At 48.7% G+C, this 22,452-nt stretch overlaps 1 long non-coding RNA gene across 1 annotated transcript; it reads right to left on the reverse strand.

The window, feature by feature from the left end:
• Positions 1 to 5,718: 5,718 nt before the first annotated feature.
• LOC129630855 (uncharacterized) lies at positions 5,719 to 8,678 on the reverse strand. The gene is made up of 2 exons (XR_008703788.1): positions 8,252 to 8,678; positions 5,719 to 6,704 (listed from the first exon to the last, which is right to left on the reverse strand). It is a non-coding gene; the product is annotated as an uncharacterized LOC129630855 (long non-coding RNA).
• Between the last annotated feature and the right edge of the window lie 13,774 nt (positions 8,679 to 22,452).

A 22,452-nucleotide genomic window follows, 5' to 3' on the forward strand; every position in this document is an offset into this window, starting at 1 on the left:
CTCATGCGAAGAGTTGACTCATTGGAAAAGACTCTGATGCTGGGAAGGATTGGGGGCAGGAGGAGAAGGGGATGACAGAGGATGAGATGGCTGGATGGCATCACTGACTCGATGGACATGAGTTTGGGTGAACTCCGGGAGTTGGTGATGGACAGGGAGGCCTGGGGTGCTGCGATTCATGGGGTCGCAAAGAGTCGGACATGACTGAGCGACTGAACTGAACTGAACTGACTGAACTGAACAGATAGTTGCATTTTAACAGCAGACACCTTACGTTTAACCAAACAAGTAACTTTCTAATGGTGGGGTCTTAGGCACCATGGCAGGTGGATGAAGAAATGTTTGCCAATAACCTTCTGACAGTCATGAACTACAGCCAGGTTTCTAAGCAAGGGGCAGAGGTGATATGATCTGGGCAATGACTTCAGTAGAGAGAGAGCAGAGACTGTGTGCTGGGAGCAGTCAGTGGATGGATGGCTTGGGTGGCAATGAATAGTTACAGGATCCTAAATTACTGAGACCAGCAGACATCACTGACCATTCCAGAACAGGACAAAGATGCCCTGAAGATGGAAAAATAGTAAAAAAAAAAAAAGAAAAGAAAAAAAGTCATCAAGAAAAAAACAGAATCCAGTGCAGGTAACTGTCCACACACCATTCTGGTTGCAAATGACACAGAGGCAGGAGACACCAGCAAGGGTAAGACAAAGGTCTTGCCTCCAGGTGCCAATGACCCACAGGGAAATACAAGGCAGCCAGAATCACCTTACTGGTGGGCAGGGGAGTGGGGTGAGAAGGTTGAGAGCAGAGAAACCCTGTGGGGAAGGAGCAGAATAATGTCACAGTGATACACTAAGCACTTTGCATACACCTAGAACTGTGTTAACAGCATACCCAGTATCCCGTTAATGGTGTTATTCTCACTTTTGAGATGAAGAAATTGAGACTCAAAGAGGCCAGGTGACCTGCTGAGGATTACATGATGATGAGCCAGTGGGTGAAAGATTCAAATCCAAGCCACTTTCCTGTTCCAAAGCCTTCACTCTTCAAGACCAGGTTTGAGTCTAACTTACAACTCTGCCACCAACTGGCTGTGTGACCTTTTTTGGACCACTTAGCCTCTCTGAACCTAAATTCTCTCATCTCAAAAATGGAAATAGTTCTCAGAATTATCTCAGAAATGAGATGATTCATCCAAGTCCTGCATGTTTCGTGTCTAGTGTGGTGCTGGTGTGCAGAAAGCCCTTAGCATTTATGTGCCAACTTCCCATCCATCATCAGCTGCCATCCATGCATAATCTTTTAAGCAACCATTAATCTGCTGCCATCCAGCATCCTACCCTGCTCCATTCTCTTCATTAAGTCTATAGAAACTGTCTGGTAGAAAGACTTCTATGACATTCGTGGGAAATACATGGGGAAAGATTACAGTTTTATCAATGAATTCCAACAACTTTCCCCCCATGACATTTCAAAGCAGGCAAGAAATTTGCTTTTCCTAGAGTCAAAAGACATTAGGAGAATTATGTTTTCTGTCTTATTGCAGGGAGATAATCCATATAATCCTTAAACATCCACCTGTCAATAAACCTCAGTAAGAGATCAGTTAAGAGGTTAAACCCTCCAGAACAGCCTCCAAGATCTTGCCTTACAAGTCACAGGTGAGACCTGGGTAGGATGGGGCTGATTGACTCCCAGCCTAGATTTCTTTTTTTTTTTTTTCCAGCCTAGATTTCAAGAGCCAAACAGGCTTTCAGAAATGTTCTGACCCTATTCTTTTATTTCACAAATAGGGAAACTGAGGCCCAGAGCAGGAAAGTTACTGGTCCAAGTAACGCTATGCCTGAAACTTGAACCCAGGGCTCCTGACTCCTAGGCCCAGGACTGGCCCAGGACAATCAGCACCCTGACCTTTGGAACTGGGATGGGCACATCATCGGAAATAACCCTGGCTCCACCACTTCAGGACGGGGTGCTGGGACCTCAGGGAATTGTCTAGTCTTAGTTTCCTCGTGTGTTAAAACGGGAATGATAAATCCAGCCTCATGGGATTAAAAGAAATGAGGATGTGAACAGCCTGGCACAATTCCCAGCCCACAGTAGGCACTCAAATGGGGTTCCATTCCTCTTCCCGTCTTCACAGAGGTTCCCCCAGAAGCAAATCTTGGCACAGAATATAAACGCAAGTAATTTGTTTGGGAAGCAATCCCAAAAAGTACAGTAAGAGAGCAGGGAAGTGAGACAGGAAGGGGAGCAAGCAAGCCAATACAGGATACATGAATAAGCAAGTTACATTGTGGGTTACTGGGGTTCCACCCACTAATGACCTCTGGGAAAAAGCATAGCACACTCGTTAGGGTCCCTGCCTCCATCCTGGATGAAGGATGAAGAAGCGAGTTTATCTAACCTTCAACTCCTCCTTCACTAGTTCAGGGCCCACCCTGGGGGCATCACTCCCAGCACTTCCTGCCTGTTCTGAACACAAGCAGAGATACCAGAGGAAGCCCTTGGGAGGGTATCACAGGTGCTTGCAGTGGGCAGCCGCCCATGTGCCCGAGAACAGTGAGTGCCCAGGGAATACAGGCAGGGCTCTGAGCGTCCAGTCCACCCCAGGTACTGCTCAGACCCCGTTCTGCTCCATGTCAAGCTCATTCTGTTCTGTCACTGATTTTTTCAAGGTGGTGATGAAACGAGCTTGGACCTGGGACCCTTTCTCAGAGTACTTGCACCTTCCAAACATGAACAACAGAACACAAAGAAACTATAAGGGACTAAAAATAACTTGCATGCATGCACAGTTGGGTCAAGTATGAACAAAAAGATACCAAAAAAGGCCAAAACCCAACTGCCATTTCTGAGGCGCTGGGAGCAAAAGCAGGGTACTTCACATGATGCCTGCACACAGCACCACCAACAGAGTGAGCAGACCACCTAAGACACCCCTCCAGCCTGACCCACCAATCTGCCCCTAACCTCAGCCTATTTAAGGAACTGGCTCCAAACCCCTGACCTTGGGGAGCCAGCAAAGGCATCTGCTACTTGTTCTCACTTCCCTGGGCTGCAGCATGAATCTCAGCAGAGCCTTGCCTGAATTTCTCATCTGGCCTCTTTATCAATTTCTATTGATTAAAACGTCCAAGAATCCAGGTTGGTAACAGTGACTGGTCACAGTTTCTTTTATAAATAAACAAACAAACAATAGACGGATGTAGTGGGATAGGTCACAGATCCTACTGGGGCCGTTGGTCCTGAGGTTTTGATACTCATCATGAACCTCCTCGTTATGGGATAGATTCTGTCCCCAAATAATTCATGTGATGAAATCCAAACCCCTAGTACCTCAGAATGTGACTGTTTGTAGCAGCAGAGCCTTTAAAAGGGTAAGTAAGGTAAAATGAAGTCATTAGAGAGAACCCCAATCCAATCCAGGGTCCTTAAAGGAAAAGGAAATTTGGACATAGACGGATACAGAAGAAAGACCATGTGAAGATAGAAGAAGGCCATCCACAAGCTCTCAAAAGAAATTAACCCAGCTGATACCTTCATCTGGAACTTTTATGTTTCAGAACTGTGAGACAATACATTTCTATTGCGTAAGCTACTCAGTCTACGGTAATTTGTTATGGCCTAGGAAGCTACTTGGAGAAGGCGATGGCACCCCACTCCAGTACTCTTGCCTGGAAAATCCCATGGACTGAGGAGCCTGGTAGGTTGCAGTCCATGGGGTCACGAAGAGTCGGGCACAACTGAGCGACTTCACTTTCACTTTTCACTTTCATCCATTGGAAAAGGAAATGGCAACCCACTCCAGTATTCTTGCCTGGAGAATCCCAGTGACAGAGGAGCCTAGTGGGCTGCCATCTATAGGGTCACACAGAGTCAGACACGACTGAAGCAATTTAGCAGCAGCAGGAAGCTACTATAGGGCTTCCCAGGTGGCGCAGTGATAAGGAATCCACCTGCCAATGTAGGGGACACAAGAGATGTGGGTTTGATCCCTGGGTCATAAAGATCCCCTAGAGTAGGAAATGGCAACCCACTCTAGTTTTCTTGCCTGGAAAATTTCCATGAACAGAGGAGCCTGGTGGGCTACCAGTCCATGTGGTTGCAGAGTCAGACGTGACTGAGCAGCTGAGCACACAGGAAGCTAACATACTCCCCTAGCTCTTTTCTCACACACCCTTGGCCAGCTCTTCTACTGGTCTAGGCTCCTGCCACTCCTTCATTTCAAAGGGTATGAGACTTCTGGGTACCATGCCCTCCCTGAATACCACACCTATTATTACTTGTTCACTTGGTACCCCAGTGTGCCTGCTGCATCCCAGACATACCTCTCCCACACCCATCATGGAGCAGCAACACGCCCTCCCTGTTATTCTCCTACCAGCATTACAACTCCTCTTGAGTTGCTAGTGTACCCGCATGAGAGGCTGAACATGACCAGGCCTTCACAGGATCCCTTCCTGTGCCCATGGGAACCAGGACCTGAGCTCCAGAAGAGCCTTAAGCTGCAGTGATGGAAAACCCAGATGCCCCCAGTGGGGGTCACTGGGGTGATACAGAAAGGACCCATTGCTCCTTCCACCTCTTGTTCCTACTCTAAGGCACCAGGTCATCCCATGCTAGGACCCAACCCTCTTCTGCTTATCGAAGGGTCTCACAGGCTTCATATCAGTAGCTGAGAGCACTTCTAGGATCCATCAGCCTCCACCTTCTTCTGCTGGCATGTCATGGATTGGGTTCAAGGAAAGAGCCAATAGCCTGAGCTGCCATTTGATCCAGAGCACTGTTGGCTCCTTAAGTAAAATATAAACTAAAAATACAAATGGGGTGGAGGGCCAGGTGCCAGATGATGGACTCATGCACTTTATAGAGAACAGCCCCCATCCTCACTCACTAGGTAACTCTGACCCACCATCCTGACCTAGCTCGGCTGACCACCCCTTCCCTGAAGGCTCTCCTGCTTTGGAAACTACAGATTGACAGCTATGAACTGATTGCAAGCATATCACATACTGAGTCAGGACTCACTCTTCTGTCCAAAGTGATCTGGGCACAGCTGCATGAGCCCCGTGCAGATGAGGAGACAACCAGTGGGGGAGAGGAGGGAACGTGCTCAGGTCACTTAGCACGCAGGGGCAGACCTGAGATTTAAAGGAAAGTCATTTCCTCCTGGAGCCCCTGCTCCTCACTTAAAAGAAGGTGACCAAGAAGTGAAACTCCAGGAGGTGGTGAAAGACAGAGGAGCCTGGCATGCTGCAGTCCATGGGGTCGCAAAGAGTCTGACATGACTGAGCAACTGAACAACAATAAGAAGTGACCCTCAGACAGAGAGGGGAGCGAGCGACACTTCTGTGCAGTGTGGTTCTTTGTAAGACAGACCTTGGAGATTTGGGGGTTCAGTTTCAAACCACCGCAGTAAAGCAAATATTGAAAAAAATAATAAGTCACACAAATGCTTTGGTTTCCCAGTGCCCATAAAAGTTATGCTTATACTATAGTCTATTAAGTGTGCAACAGCATCAAGTCTAAAAAAACAATATACATACCTTAATTTTAAAATACTATATGGCTAAAAAACGCTAACCATCATCTGAACCTTCAGCGAGTCATCATTTTTTTTGAATAGCCACACAAAGATCACTGACCAACAGATCACCACGGCAAATATTAATAACAATGAAAAAGTTTGAAAATTGCAAGAATTTCCAAAACGTGACAGTGAAGTGAACAAACACTTTGGGAAAATGGTGCTGACAGACCTGCTCTACGCAGGGTTGCCACAAACTTTCAATTTGTAAGAAAAAAAACCCCGCCCTATCTTCAAAGCACATTAAAATGAGGCAATAAACTGAGGTCTGCCTGGGTAAGGAGGCTGGGGCACCCAGGCCTCCTCCCACCTCTCGTTAGTACCCTGGCCCCCTTCCCCTCCCACTGCTGCACCCACTTGCAGTCATATTTATTATTTCCACCAAAATACTTGTTCATTTTTTGAGAAGCATTAACTCCACAACGCCCCCTACCCTGCGGAAGGACCCCAGCCGGAGAAGCCAGCGTTAAGACATCTTGCACTGAAGTCTGGCTGGGAGGGGCAGCCAGGCACCCCACAAACGCTTTGCTTTTCAGGGTCCGAGGTTAAAATGAGCTTTTAGGAAATGGGCGTGCTTCCTCCAAACCAGAAAGTAAATATTTGTCCCTTTTCTTTGCATCTTGGAGGCAGTCGCAGTTATGAAGGCAGCTGGGGTGGTGTTTACCATTACAAGCAGGTCGATGCCATTTCATCTGCCCTGAGTATCTCATCAGGGAACAGAATGAGCTGTTTCGGGGTGACAGGATGTCACGCAGCCCGTGCCGCCTCCCAGCCGTTGGGTGGCAGGGCTGAGGGAGCCCTTTGAGAACACAACACCTGACCTCCGCTCTGTCTCCGCGTGGATGAAAGGACAGAAGAGCTTTCCATTGATCCCGACATTCTGCCGTATTTAATGGCTCTGGAGAACCCGCTGCTTAACTGTCTTATGGCCAAAATAAGAGAAAAATGGAGCCCTGAGAGGTGCTTCATGTCAAGTGGAGGACTGGAATCCTGGGGCTGGCGCTGCAATTAGATCTTGGTGCATTTTCACGGCACAAAGGGTTCCAAGTCTGGAGGCTTGACTGAGAAGGGGGAGCAGGGGTGGCCTGTAACTGCTCCCAACTGGTTTCCGAACCTGAACACAATGAAGCAAAACGCTGGGCATGACCAAGGGGGCTCAGCATCAGGGGGAGAATTGCCTGACGAATGGTGTGGGGAGAGGAGAGTGGGCCTGGATGTCCGGCAGACCTGAATGGAGGCCCCTCTCTGCCCCTCACTGGCTGCAGGACCTTGTACCAGTGACTTGTCTTCTCAGGATTTCAGTTTTCTGATCTGCAAACTGGTGATGGCATTACCCACCTCATGAATTCATGAATGTCGTAGGACAAGTTCCAAGCAGACTGTAAGATGAGGATTTGGAACAAAGTGATTTTGTAGGAAATGTTCCCAGGAAAGCCAGTAAGACAACAGCAGGAACTGGGGATTGAAAGGAAGGATCCAGCAGGAATTCCACACCTGAAATGTAGTCTACAGACCCACAGCAACACCACCACCTGGGGTTTGGTGCCAATGAAGAATTTTGAGGTCTCTTCTTGACCTACAAAGACAGACTCTGCTTTCTAACAAGATCCCCGGGGGATGTGAAAGGCACTGGTGGAAGACGCCCGTCTGGGAAGATCAAGCAGCACTTGATCACTAAGGCTGCCTACAGCTGGGGGTGGGCAGTGATTCGAATCACCACTCACACGCCCCACCATCTCTCTACAGCTCTCACTCCCCATCCTGGTCAGAGCTTCCTTCCATAGAACTGACCCTGTGGAGGTGGTCTGAAATATCCTGCGGCTCGCTCCCACACCCACTCAACCCTCCTCCTTGGGCAGGACCTGGTCAAGGGTTCCTCCCAGGAATGAGCTTACTGCTAGGGTGCTTCCCCAGTCTCAACCCCATCTGGACGTGCTCTCTCTCCCTCCTAAGTCCTGAGGGCCTATGAAACTCTAGAGTAATAGGCAGGACCAGCTTCACGGGTGTGGGGCCGACCTGTGCCATCTCACAGGGCCCCACACTTTGTTTATGCTCTGCAATCACCATCTTGCTGTTTAGTCACTCAGTCATGTCCATGTCTTCTGCAACCCCATGGACTACAGCCCCCCAGCTCCTCTCTGCCCATGGGATTCTCCAGGCAAGAATACTGGAGTGGGTAGCCATTCCCTTCTCCAGGGGATCTTACCGATTCAGGGATCAAACCCATGTCTCCTGCGTTAGCAGGTGGATTGTCTACCACTGAACCACCTGGGAAGCCCCATCTTGTGGTTCGGAAGATCCCTTGGAGGAGGGCACGGCAACCCACTCCAGTAGTCTTGCCTGAGAAACCCAGGCAAAGAGGAGCCTGGCGGGCTAAAGTTCATGGGGTCGCTAAAGAGTCAGATGACTTAGAGACTAAACAACAAATCACCATCTTGTGATTCTCTGTAATTTTTTATACGTGTTCTCCCATTTCCTTTGTACTGGGCCCCACACATTATGTGGACACTTGCCTCTGCGACCAAATGGAAATGCCAACACTGCCTGGAGCACCAGGGAGGGTGAGCACTGTGACCCCTCCCTCCACACTCTCTCACCACCCCCATGCCACCTCACCTCTTCACTGTCCTGCCCCCAAGAGCCTAACTGAGGTCCCCTTACCTAGGACGCCAAGGTTGTCACAGGTCAAGACTGGCCCACATTGATAGACGAAGACATTCTGGTCCCTTTAACCTCTATCTAGAATCTCATGTGTCAGAACAGCTCTTGGAGACGTGGGTTTTTATTTTCATCCTACAGTTTTCCCCTTTACTCCCTGCATTCAGATGGGTGGTACTGGCTCTTAATTCCAAAGCCAAAGACTAGGGTTTCAGAGAGTTAAAAAGAGGTCCTCAGAGATTTGGGAACAGGGCCAAGGAGGCCTGCGTTCTGCCTCCAGCCAGCTCCCCACATCTGAGATTTCTCCACGCTACGCCCGTGCACCACAGATCAAGTTAAGATGCAGGGACTCTGTCAGCCACCCAGACAGCAAATCCTGAGCAACAGGAGATTCTCAGCCAACATTCACAGCTGCATGACTGCAGCCCAGAAACAGAACTCCCAGCCCCAGTTGCACCAAAGAATCACCTGGGAGCCTTTAAACATCGACCTCCACCAGATACTCAGGTTCTGATATGTAGCCAAGGCATGAGGGACTTAAAAGCTCCTTGGGTGGCACTCATGCATAGACAAAGTTGAGCAGTGCCGATCCAAGTGCTGAGCTGGGGGGGCACCCTGAGGTTATGCACCCCCACCACTGCACCCCAACACAACTAGATCCCCTTAGCTGCACACAGCAGCCAGGCCCCACCCAGCCTGGCTCAGACAGAGGTCATCCAAGTCCCTCCAAGGTCAACAGACCGGGAAGCAACCAGGGTTCTGGGTGTTCTCAGGCCAGCTCCTTTTTCTGGTCTGTTGGGATGCTGAGTCTCAGCCCCTGTGCTGCCCCCAGCTCTGATCACTGGACCCCCACACTGTCAGCTTCCATCTGGAGTGGCCACTGAAAGCAGATGGAAGGAGCCAGAGGGTGGGGTCAGAAGGTCTGGATTCACCTTCTGGCTCTGCCCCTTGCCACAGACACTCAGTAACAGATAAGGAAACGCTGCAGGCAGCTGTTGCTTTCCCCTCACCTACCACACACCATCTTGGTGGGACTAGAGGTCAACAAGCCCCCTCCTCCAGGCGGGAGGTGGACACCTGGCCCAAATGAGGCCAACCTGACTCACCCTCCCACACACGTATATCATGAGCAGAGTGATTTAAACAAACTGTTTAACAATGATTTAAAACAAACTGTTCTGTCCATTCATCTCAGCAAAGGCAGCCTGAAATCTGCTGACTAAGTCCCCAAGGGTGCCATGATTTCTATTCTTTCAGCGAAGTTTTTTCAGTTTTTCCTTTGTTTTTCTAAATTCCCCACCCATATCCTCCCAACAAAGTCCTTTCTAGCTCAAGTTAGCTACATTCAGAATCTGCTGCTTATAGCCAAAGAATCCTAACTGACACACAAAATGTCTTATCATCCCCACTTTACAGATGACAGAGCTGAGACCCAAGAAGATGTATGGTTATCTATCCACTTAGTAACCGAATCAGAATGCTAATCAGGTCTCCTTTCTCCTCGATACATCGTACTACTCTCAACAACAGACACTTGGGAGTGGAGTGTTGGGGAATTAATTTCTCCAGGGAAAAATAAACATATGAAGGGACCCAGAAAGCACCATCCTCATTTGTTTGAGTTCAATACAGAGCCCTAAGAAGTCATTACAAAGGCACTGCCGGTGATTTTGAGCCTGAGACCTGCTGTATTCAGAGCTGAATCTTCAGGCAACCTGGCCTAGGGACCCACAGAGAGAACTGCAAGATACCAACAACATGGCTGAATAAGATGTCCTTCATTCATATCCCCCAAGAGCAATAATTCGGTGCCCACTGATGGACAAAAGTGCCTGTGTGGGAGCTGTGGGATCCAGCACCATACACCATAGCATGGAAAGAGTCTGCCCACCTGTGTGCTAGGTAATGGGCAGACAAACCTAGGCCCTGCCTGCTGACTCTGCAGTGGACCACAAACTGGCTCCAGCCCCTGTTGGCTGCAGCCCAGGAGCCCCTAGAGAACACCGTTTAGGAACAATCTCTCACAGAGGACAGATCCATCGTGGAAGTTCAGGTTTCCAGCAGAGAAGTTCTAGCCCACTGTCACAGCAGAAAAAAATACAAGTCTGGATGCAGTGGAGAGGGTTCCCCCAAGGTGACACAGCTCAGTGCCAAGAGAGATCCTTCTGGCCCGTGATTTGTCCCACAGGGGAAAATGAGAATGTGTGAGTGAGTGAGTGGGGAAATCAAACGATTTCCCCCACTGTGCAGGACATCGCCAAAGAAGCCCATTTCTCTCGCTCCCTGCAGAGTACAGAGTCATGAGCTGTGCGATGGGAGGACAAGAAGAGCATGGTGAAACAGCAGATCAAACCTCAGAAGGTATTAAAGGAGCAAGGACTCTGGACTCCATCAAGGAGCCTCTCCACGAGCCACTGGGACCACCTGGGATGAGGATCCACCCACCTGGTCCAGGGGCACACCCAGTACTCCACCTGCCTCACCCACACGCAACCCCAACCTAGGGCCGGCGCTCTGTGTGCACCCCCGATGGCCGCGAAAATGAGCTCTGGCAGACGGTCGTGAGCTCACACAGAAGGCCAGCCAAATCTGCAGTCCACAGGGACACCGCAAACTAGAAAGTCAGCTCTACCTCTGGGAAAATAAAAGGGAGGATGCCAGCACCCTGCCTGATGTGTTGCAGGATCAAGAGAAGGCACACAAGGGTAAGAATTCTGCCACAAGGAGGAGGAAGAAGAGTGGAGCAGGCATATCCATAGAACGCCTCAGAAACTTTCAGACGCCCTAGCACAGTGATGGCCAGGGGCTGGGGGTTGAGGAAATGAGATGTCAGTAGAAGGGTACAAACTGCCCTTTTTGATAACATGAATAAGGTCTGGGGATCTAATGTACAGCCTGGCGATCACAGTAAATACTGTATTATACACTAGAAAGTTGCTAAGAGAGTAAATTTTAAATATATTTAAGATTTTTCTCACCTGCTGCTGCTGCTAAGTCGCTTCAGTTGTGTCCGACTCTGTGCGACCCCATAGACGGCAGCCCACCAGGCTTCCCCATCCCTGGGATTCTCCAGGCAAGAACACTGGAGTGGGTTGCCATTTCCTTCTCCAATGCATGAAAGTGAAAACTGAAAGTGAAGTCGCTCAGTCATGTCCGACTCTTAACGACCCCATGGACTGCAGCCCACCAGGCTCCTCCGTCCATGGGATTTTCCAGGCAAGAGTACTGGAGTGGGGATTTTTCTCACCATACACACACAAAAAAGAATGGTAATTATGTCAAGTGATAGAGGTATTAACAACCCTCCTCTAATAATCATTTCACAATATATGTGTATTAAATCCTCACATTGTACATTTTAAACTTACACAATGTTACTTGTCAGCTATATCTTAATAAAGCTAATAAGAAAATAAAATTAGGACAATAGTTTTTTTTTAAGGAAAAAAAGAACCACAAAACGAGATTGTCAATTTTTTTTTTTTTACTTTTTAAGAAATGTTCGTGACAATTGTATATAATTTTCAAGGTTAATGGTATCTTGATTCACAATAATGAAAGCCTCATTTATCTACATATCAGTGTCCTGAAGGTAGCTTAATTTACATAATCATGAATTGCATTTCAACTGTCCTCATCAGCTTATTCCCCATTTGATGAAAACGTAAATGGTAATTTTATTTGGGCTCAATTGCATACATACTGCATTTATGCCACATGAGAAAATAGCATTTTAATCTAAACAGCAGGTTAGGCTCATTACAAAAAATAAGAATACTGGTAAAAACACTAAATCAATTCCCCAAATGTTTTTGAAGGCCCCGGTCATTGTTGTACTATTACCCAGTCAGTTTTAATTTTATTTGCTCAAAGCTGGAAAAAACCAAAACCTCATGATGAAAATGACCTTTAGACTCCAAGGTCCAGGTAGCCACTGGGCCCCAGGACTCCAAGATGGAGGGCACGGAGAGGTCACAGTGTGCAGGGACCCCTCTGTGCCCGGCACAGAGGATACTCTCAGAGACTGAGAACTGGGAAGGAAACTGAGCTTCATTTTTGACATGAGACAGATGGATCCAGTACAGAGTCAGGTCACACAGATGTAAGCATAGGCCTGGTCTCGCTCCCCACCTGGAGGGGAAGCCAGAGTCTTTGAGGGTTTGCGATCTCCCCTCTGACCACTGGTTTCTCGTGTAATGACAGGCTCTGAGCTAGGTGCAATGAAGAACCCCAGATATGAATAAAAGCTTGTGCTGTCCTCACAGGCAGAAAATAAGATGGCATAAATTGTTGCAAGGCAAGAAAGAGGGAACCCAATGACGCTCCTCCACAAATGCTGTGGGAGGCGGGCAGCCTCGCCGTGTGCATGCGGGCACTGAGTCTCAGCGAGTGGCGCCATCTGCTCAAGTTCAGTCTGTTTCGCTCCAGTCTTAGTCTGTTTGGGCAGCTTTCACAGCGTATCACAGACAGGGAGGCTTCTAAGAAAAGAAATGTATTTCTCCATTTCTGGAGGCTGGGAAGTCCAGTGTCAAGGTGCCGGCGGATCCCGTGTGTGGGGAGAGCCTGCATTCTGGTTCACAGGTTTCTGTCTTTTGTGTCCTCACATGGCGGAAAAGGCAAGGGACCCCTCTGGAGTCTCTTATAGTTGTACTCATCCCATTTATAAGAGCTCCACCCTTATGACCTAATCACCTCCCACAGGCCCCGCCTCCTAGTACCATCACACTGGGGTTAGAATTTCAGCATATGAATTTGGGGAGGACACAAACATTCAGTCTGTAACACCCAGCCTAGGCCAGGGTCACGATGCAAGGCAGGCAGAAAGTCTTAAACGTTCAGTGGGATGTGGAGCTCAGGTTCCCTGGAGGTCAAGGGGGAAAAGCAGGCTGGAAGTGTGGCTGGGTGCAGAACCGCAGGGGGACTCCCTGTGACAAGACCTTCCCCTGCTGCCACTGCAGGGAACATGGGCCCACATGCCAGTGTCTACAGCTCCTATGCAGCTGGGGGCTCTGCCCTGCTCTTCCTCACAAGACGTGTTAAAAGCTGAAGTGAGAAAGGCACCTCTCACCAGTAGGATCTTCAGAGCCCACTTTGCTCACACCATCTCTGGACTCCGGGGAAGCGGGGCCTGCTTCTTGCTAACCAAGGCTCTGATGGCTGTCCTGCACACTGGCGGTCTCAGCTCTCTGACCCACAGCTGGGAGCGGGTACAGACTGGACCATGGAGAAAATGGCCAGACCGGGTTGTTAGGTGCAAGCTGCGGACCAGCATCTGTTGCCAAGGTCCAGTGGGTAAGACGAGAGATTTCTCCAGGCGTCAAGCAGGACAACATGGGAAGGAGTGAAGTATTTGTTTCTGGTGACTCCTGGCAGTGTGTCAAGCCCCTTTAGAAAAGGATTCTCAGACACTGTAGTTCTCCGTAGACCAGAGATGGCACGGAGGGCAGGAGGATGCAACACAACCAATTTACAGGATGCAAATTGGTGCAACATTTATCATCTTTCAGTGTTTCTGTGACACGCAGCACACCTAGGGCAGCCATGCCTGGTTACGATGGTGCTCTGAAGGGCGGCCTTTCTCAAACAAGCATCTCCTGGGGAGCCTGCTCAAACTGCAGAGGCCAGACCCACCGCAGGCCTTCTGCATCTCTGCTTGGTGAATAAGTACCCCTGGTGGCTCTGGGGGACCCTGATGAGAAAGCAGTTCTTTCTGTCTTACACCTCTCCCCCTCCCCACCATCTTGGAGTCCTGGGGCCCAGTGGCTGCCCAGACCTTGGAGTCCAAAGGTCAGGACCCAGGGCTCCAGACCCCAGCCAAATTCCTAGTCCCCTTGGTCCAGAAATGTATCTGTAATACCATCTGTCTATCATCCTTCCAAGGGCAGCTTTCACACCTGACTTTAAGACAACAGTAAAAAGGTTTGGTGAGCATGATCAAGGCCACACTCCGTAGGAACCACTTTGCTGTAATACATGATCTGAAACATACAGGCAAATACTTGTTGAATGAATGATACAGGTACTCAGTGATTTCCGAGCTCCAGCTTTTCCCTCTGAGGACTGGCAAGGGCATTAACCAGGACAGGGGAGGAGATACCCTCCAAGCTCATCTGGTCTGCAAGATTCTGCACAAACCACCTTGTTCCTCTGACACACCTGGCGCTGGGGTGTCTGTCTCTTCCTCCTGGATCCCCAGACCCTGGGTCTACACAACTATTGCTGAGGGCAGACTCCAGGGACCTCCCAGTCACTGGCAGCGGGCAGCCCACATTCGTCTGCACCTGAATCTCTGTCCTCTTGGTGCAGTCAACAGCTTCCTGGGTCTGAAGGCCCAAGGCTGTTCCAGCTTAACCCTGGAGCTAAAACTGAAACACGTGGAGGCTGTGCTACTTCCTGTGTGACATCATTAAACATGTCCTGGGATTTGGCTGGTAGTCCAATGGCGAAGACTCTGCGCTCCCAAAGCAGGGGGCCCAGGTTCAATCCTGGTCAGGGAACTAGATCCCACATACCACAACTAAGAGTTCTCATGCTGCAACTAAAGATCTGGCATGCCACAATTAAGGCCCTGTGCAGCCAAATAAATAAATACTTCAAAATAAATAAACGCACCCACTAGCAACATCTCAGAGCTGATGTTAAGGTAGTGAGCTCCCTGTCACTGGAGGTATACAAGCAGATTTTGACCTACCATGTGCACGTCAGCAGCCAGGTACCAGCAGCTCTCAACTAAAGCCCTGGACTTCTCAATCACTGAAGTCCCTCCAATTCCAGGTGCACTGGACTCTGCAAATTTCAAATTTGACTCCCACCACTGAGGTCAAAAACATCCACATTCTGCCCACACAGCTCTCCGACACTCAGACTGGTTTTGCACAAAGTGGTAAAATAACAGTTTAAGTATTTCCTAGGTGTCAGAACTGTGAGGAACAAGAACAAATTAATCAACCAAGAATTCCTTTTCAATGGTTTTCAGCCAGCCGGTGTCTGTCACCAAACCACAGGTGAAATGCTAATAAAATTCAGCTTGTGACAACAGCATAATGATTTAACTATGGCCTGTTTTTACCAAGAAATATATATATAATATTTTTCCAAACATGGCCTTTTCAATGTGCGAATTTTTTTTATAAGAACAGGATTAGAAAATAGCAGAGGTCTCCTGACAACTGCAGTGAGGTGGAGTCTCTACTGAATGGCCTTGGGAATGATCCAAGAGGCCCGTGGGCGGGTGTGAATGCCATCGTCCTTGGATCTAACAGGGGGGAATCCTGAGAGAAGAGGCAACTGGCAAAACAGCAGCGATGAAGTCATTTCACCTCTTCAGCCTAATTTGAAGAGACGAGGCCATGGGAACTGGCTCCAGCCTTGCCTACTGACTGCAAACTGCAGCAGGAGAACTGACGTCTGCATCCCTGAGGGTCTGCATCCCTCACAGACCACGCGGTGTCCCGGAGGCACAGGCGCTGCCCCCAGCTGCCCTTCAGCCTCACTGCTTGTGGCCCTGCCCGGGGTGACTTGCCTCTTTTCTCAAACATTTGGCCTCTTTCTGTGCTTCCATGCTCTTGCCCGTGGTCCCTCTGCTCTCCCTCTCCTTATCTACCTCAACCTTGCTCCAAAATGAGATTCCAAAGGCACCTCCTCCACGCAGTCTTCCTTGACTTGCAGTGTGATGTTGAACAGTCCCTGCTGTGGACCTCTGAGTCTCCAAACCTGTCCTTCTGCCCACCCCTCCTTGGCACCTCCTTCATTCTGCCTCCCAGATGGCTCTCTCTCTTGCTGAAGTGGACGCTGTCTGAGGACAGGGGTCGTGTCACAGACTCCACGCTGTATCCCCAGGGTAGCACAGGGGCTGGTGTGCTACCACTGCTGGTGGAAGGCAGGCAAGGGCAAAGATGGAAGCCATCGCCTCACGGAGCCATGGACCCAGGTGTCCATGTTTTGCCCCAATATCTCCTTACCAGGAGAACCCCACTGGGATGGGGGTATAAAAAGATAAGCCCAGGAACTTCCCTGGTGGTCCAGTGGCTAAGATTCTGCTCCCAATGCAGGGAACCCAGGGTCAATCCCTGGTTGGGGAACTAAAACCCACGTGCTGCAATTAAGACTTCACATGCCGCAGCTAAGACCCAGCACAGCTAGGGAGGTAGCTAGCTAGCTAAATAAACAATATCTTTTTAAAAATAAAAAGATAAGCCCAAACAACCAGGCATTTTCCAGAGATTTCAATATTACACTCATGGCCTAAAAGGCATGGCTCCCTCCACTGGGATCTGGGCTTGCATTTTGGAGTCAGGCAGAATCAGAATCACAACCCAGTTGTCCACCTTGCTGTGTGGTCTTGGGCAAGTTACACAACCTCTCTGAGTCTTACTTTCCTCAGCCTAGACAGAAAGATAATCAGAATTCCTCCAGAGGGTTGTCAAAAGGTTGTAATCAGATAAAGTAAGTAGAAGTACCTAGCACCCAAGATTCTCAATAAATGCCACGCTCCTCTCTTCCTTGCAGAGTTAGCTACTGTGAGATTTTAGATCACAAAGCACCTCAATCTTTCCATCTGCAGAACAGGCAGGCATGCTCAAAGCTTCTCACTTCACTGTTCAAAGATCAAGTATGTATTAAAAAAATATATTTATAACAGACTTCACTTATTCCCAGTATCATGTCAGTGTGAAATGGTCACCCATTCTTCCTAAACACTGCAGGAGTTATCCTCTGTCACTTCTAAGAGGATCGAGAGATTGTCACCCAATAAGAACATGGCTCTTTGCAAAGAAAACCATGGCCCATGGAAGAGGCCTGTACTCTGCTCTCTGTTGGGCCCCCCAGCGGTATAAAAGGGACTCATGTAATCTTTACCACAGCATTTTGAGACTGGGAGCACCCTTACCACTTAACTGATGAGGAAACTGAAGCTCAGAGAGGTTTGCTGAGTCCAGATGCAGAGCTCTACACCCACCACTGCCCGAGACGCTGCAGGAGAGAGAGTTGGTTACAGCAGAGAGGTTTGCTGAGTCCAGATGCAGAGCTCTACACCCACCACTGCCCGAGACGCTGCAGGAGAGAGAGTTGGTTACAGAGAAGGTCGAGCAAGTGTCAGACTCCCCAGTGCTATAAGAGGAAGTGCAAAGGGCTGAAATTACTAGACCTTGCCTCCCCTCCGGTTCTCAGAGGGGAGGTGCATGCAGTAGGAAACTGGGACATTGAAAACATGTGAAGATGAAGATGTTAGTCGCTCAATCGTGACCAACTCTGCGACCCTATGAACTGTAGCTCTCCAGGTTCCTCTGTCCATAGGATTTCCCAGGCAAGAATACTGGAGTGGGTCACCATTTCCTTCTCCAGGGGATCTTCCCAACCTAGAGATCGAAACTGGGTCTCCAACATTGCAGGCAGATTTTTAACAGAACTCAAAATCAGATTCCTGACACTCTCCTATAATCCTCTACAATACTGTAAAATTACCAAGGTTTGCATCCACTTAGAAATTTTAAAAACAACAACAAACTATAATCAGGTACTCTTAGAAAACAATTTTTGGGGTCTCTCCAGGTGAAATCAGGGAGACCATGCATTCTAGATTGCCTAGGACAGCCCCAAACATCAGAATCATGGTTAACTTGCCTCCACTCACACTCAAAAATATCCTCATATATATGGTGGATCATCCCAGATCTGTGGTTCTCAACCTTGCCTACACATTTGGATCACCTGGGGAGCTTCATAAACATCTCGATTAAATAAAAATCTATATGGCAGGAGGGAGGGTGTGGGATCCAGGCAGTGATCACTTTTTAAGCTTTCCCCAGTGACTGTCATGGGCAGCCAGGGTCAATGTCACAGGTGGAAGACACAGCCTTCCCTGGCAGGCAAAATGGAAACAAGTCGCCAGACAGCAGAGGACGGGGAACTCCATCCAGCCCTGAGCCGTCCTGCCCCTGGGGGTCCGAGGTCAGCAGAGGACAGGACACAAAGCTGGTCCGTGGACCCCATCTGTGGGCACGACGCCTGCTTTCCACTCGCCCATCTGTATTTCCTCACCTGTCTACTTCGGGAACAGGCTGGAGGCTCTGTGGCAGCTCCGCTGGGTGCTAGCTCAGCCCTGAGCGCATCATTACTGCTCGCTGGCTCCAGAGAAGAAGAGATGAAGGAAATCACCTGTTTCACCTTGAAGCTAAGGAGGAGAACCTGAAGAGGGAGATTTGCCCACACTTGCTGGAGAAGAATGCCAGAGAATGCCATCAAGACTCGAGGAGCCAGGCTACTGGCACAGAGCAGCCGGGAGCCCAGGGTGCAAACATGTCCTGGGCAAGGTTTCCTGAACAGATTGTCTCCAAATGTTGCTCTCTCCTAATTAATGCTGCGAGCGCAGTCTCTGGTCTCTCATCTCACACCAGGGAGGTTCCTGCAGAAAGAAAGTCCCTGCCATCTCCTTGTCCCAGCCACAGAGAGCAGAGTCTGTCCCCAGGCAGTTCCCCTGGGTTTCTGAACCATTTTCAAAGCCCTGGCATTCATACTTCTGGCTGAAATGCATTTCAAAGAGCAGAAAGCGAATGTTGAGGTTTCAGAGAGGTTTTCTCTTTCTACAGAGGGCCAGTGAACATGACTACAGCTAGACCTGGATGGTGTTTGTGGTTCCCAGATACATTCTAACTATGTTATGCATTATACATCTCAGCGTTGCTCAGACTGTGTCCCTGAAACTCTTCCGCATTGTGTTAGGAGAAACTATTCCATGAAACACTGATTGGGAAACTTCAGTGTATGTGGAAAACCATTGTCATTTGTAGATATAACATTCACAACTTGGACTCACGGGTGAAAACTATGTCACCAAATTGCTCTCTCATAAAAGTGATAATGATTTATATTATCAGCAGCATCACATTCACACATACACACTCCTTACTATCTTGTCGTTGTCAAACTTTCTGATCCTTTCCCATCTGAAAAATGAAATGGATTTTCTGAATGTAGTTTTCATTTCTTATTAGTGAGACTAAGCAACTTTTCATATGCTTAAGAAGAAGTTTTGTTTCCTATGCCATGCACTCTCTTCATACCCTTTGCCCATTTTTCTATGAAGTTCATGGTCCTTGGTTATTGATCTGTAGGATCTCTTTATATATTGGAGAAGCCAGCCCTTCCTCTGTGACATAGCCTGCAAATATCTTGCAAATTTGATGTTTGTCTTTTGATTTTATTTATCATTCACTTAGCTAAGTCCATTTTAATGGAATTGAATTTATTATTTTGTGGCTCCTGAGTTTTGCCTTATATTTTAGACACCCTTATAAGGAAAACAACTTTCATTCTTTCTTCAGCATGCCATCCTCAAAGTACTGATCCGGGCCAGAAATCATTCGGTGGAAAAATATTCAAAGAAAATCATGATTTAACATGGCTCTTCCTGCATGCAAAGATCACGGTACAGAAAGCTGACAAGACACCTCTCTTTTCAAGGATGATCCACAATCGAACTTCCCATCTGAGGGACTGTTTCCTATGAGATGCCATAATATAGGATTCCAAGCTCCAGTGTAATTAAATGCCTCTACATACAAAGGTCCTGGTGACATTAGTCTTGTTTATTTCCAAGCTGTTGCAAAAATTCTTCTAAGATTAGGGAGGATCTCTTTCTATCACACCAGTAACTGCCATGTCAGCTAGGGTCTCCCAGAAAACTTCCATCTGGTAATAATTGCCTGAAATTATTACCAACATGGAGGCTTTCTCTAGGGAACGACTGTAGGGAGTGAAATGAGGTTTCTTTTGTGGGTATTTGGACGTGTTTCCTTCTTTCTAGGGATTCCATTCCTCTCCAGTGTCACCAAACCCTACAAGACTTTTTGATTCAGCTCAGTCTTCAAATATAACTCTGGACACAGACGCCCACCCTGTGCCCAGCATGGCAGCTGGTGGCCTGACATCACATCTGCTCCAGCCCATGCCTCCATCAGTCCTGCCTTCTCCTTCCAGCCAGTACAGACTCCAAGTCGAAGAAGCCATCCTGGAGGTGCATGAAGAGACACCCTCATTTGGAAACAGACTTCTGCCCAATTGACTTGTTCCGCAATCTCTTACAACACATGTACTGCGTGCAGATGCTGGGGAAGCCAAGGCGCAGAACAGGTGAGAGTCTGGTACTAGTGGAGCCCAGAGCATCTCGAGCATCAGACGAGACTCCCAGAAGTTTGGACTCACCCACATAACGAACACCTGTTTGCCCTCCACATGCCCTGGAGCCCAAGCACAGTGAGCAGGCATCCTGAACCTTTCGGAAGTCCTAGCAACAGAGCTGGTTCCTCTGCCCAGACTTCTTCACCTGCTCTCCAGGGCCCCTCCTTGCTCTTCTGACCCCTCCCCTCAAAAAGCCCAGCCCCTCCTAAAGTCTGCATGGAGTATAGAAACATCTCTACAAGCTGATCCTCTGTTTAAAACAGCATCATTTCTAAATGAGAGTTCTGCTAGCCTGAGCGATTATTTACTTGTGCAGGAGGAAAGTGAGAGTTCAGAGACGGTGAGCCTAGCATGAGGTCAACAGCTAACAGGTTTCCAAGCCAAGACCAGTACCCAAGCTTGCCAACTCCTGGCCCAGGCCACCCTCACCAACCCGCTATGGCTCCCAGACCAACTGTCTCCCACTTCCTTTGGGGAGTGTCCTGGTGAGGACTCTGCTTTTTTAATTCTATCTGGGATGAAAAGAGAACAGGTTGACTTTGTAATGTCATCAAATATTAATCTTGATCTTCCCAGAAACTGACATCCAAATTGCCATCAAGCTTGAAAGGTCCAATGGAGCCTGTCGACTGTGCTGATAAAACCCAGGCCTGTGGCTGAGGGTGGAGGGGACATAGCCCGTCTCAACTGCAAGAGGACAGGAGTGGGAGGTGGGGGACCCTGCAGAGTCGGTGACCAAAGGGAACTCAGGGACAGGGCGAGAGCCAGAACAGACAGATGGGAGTAAGGGTCCTCCATTAAAATTTTAAACCACAGGCTCTACACAACCACGCACGCCTGAAATGCCATCCCTGCGAGCTGGGAGCCAAAAGGCAACTGAGGTTACTGTGCGAAGTTGCCAAAAGCTGGACATAACACAGCCCTTGTCCCTTGGAAATTTTTTGAAAGAAAAGTTCTCCATGACATGGAACACACTGTACAAATAGGGGTAGAAAAATAAACTTTCCTGAGAGGAACATCACAGTGTCATGTTTTCTAAAAGGATAGAACTAGAAAAATCTCTGGAGTTAGAGAAACGGGCTCCAGTGTTAGAAAAATCTGGATCTAGTCTCTGGCTTTAGAAATGTTTTCACAGGACAGGCTTAATCCCTCAGAACCTTGGTTGCCCCATGTGTAAAGCAAGGATGAGAACTCCTTCCTAGAAGGAGAAATGGAGGGGACCTGGGGCAGGGCTCGGCCCCAAGTAAGGCCTTATGGGCCGGTCCTGCCTCCTCTGCTTTGAGAGCTTGAAATGGACTTCATATCACTTATCTGGTTGCCTTAATTTTGCATATAGGGAAATAGGGGGTTATCTACAGCCCTTGGCAAGCAAGGGGGAGGATGGGATTCAGTTTCTCTGATTCTCTGGCTGTATGAAAATAGAAAAGATTGGTGGCAGCAGGAGAAGGGGGCAACAGAGGATGAGATGGTTGGATGGCATCACCGATTCAATCGACATGAATTTGGGCAAACTCTGAGAGATCTTGAAGGACAGGGAAGCCTGGTGTGCTGCAGTCCATGGGGTCGCAAAGAGTCAGACATGACTTGGCAACTGAAAACAACAACCTTCCCCACATCAAGAAACACCTCCTCTCAAGCCTTTCCTTCCTTCTCTTGCCCATGAGCTCAGCATCTCTTAACTATAGGATAGTTAAGGGGAGGGATACGAGACAAGTGGCCGGGTGCCCCTGAGGTCATCCTCAGCATCACTAGGTTCCCAGGCGAGGATGACAGCTAACCCTGCCAAGTAAGCGACGCCTCCGTGTGACTGCCCAGGAAATCCGAGTCTCCAGTGAGAGTAAGCACAGGAAGTAGGAAAAGAGAAAGAAGAGCAGAGAGAGAGACTCTTGGAACCCAGAGGAGCCCCCGAGGGACTCACAGTGAGATAAGGGCAATTTGCTGTGACACTGTTTTCAAACAAGCACAGAAAGAGAGAAACCACAGACAGCTGTGGCTGGATGCGCGGAACCAGTGAGGCAGAGAAA

Source organism: Bubalus kerabau, chromosome 17 (assembly GCF_029407905.1).
Source record: "Bubalus kerabau isolate K-KA32 ecotype Philippines breed swamp buffalo chromosome 17, PCC_UOA_SB_1v2, whole genome shotgun sequence".
NCBI classification, from domain to species: domain Eukaryota; kingdom Metazoa; phylum Chordata; class Mammalia; order Artiodactyla; family Bovidae; genus Bubalus; species Bubalus kerabau.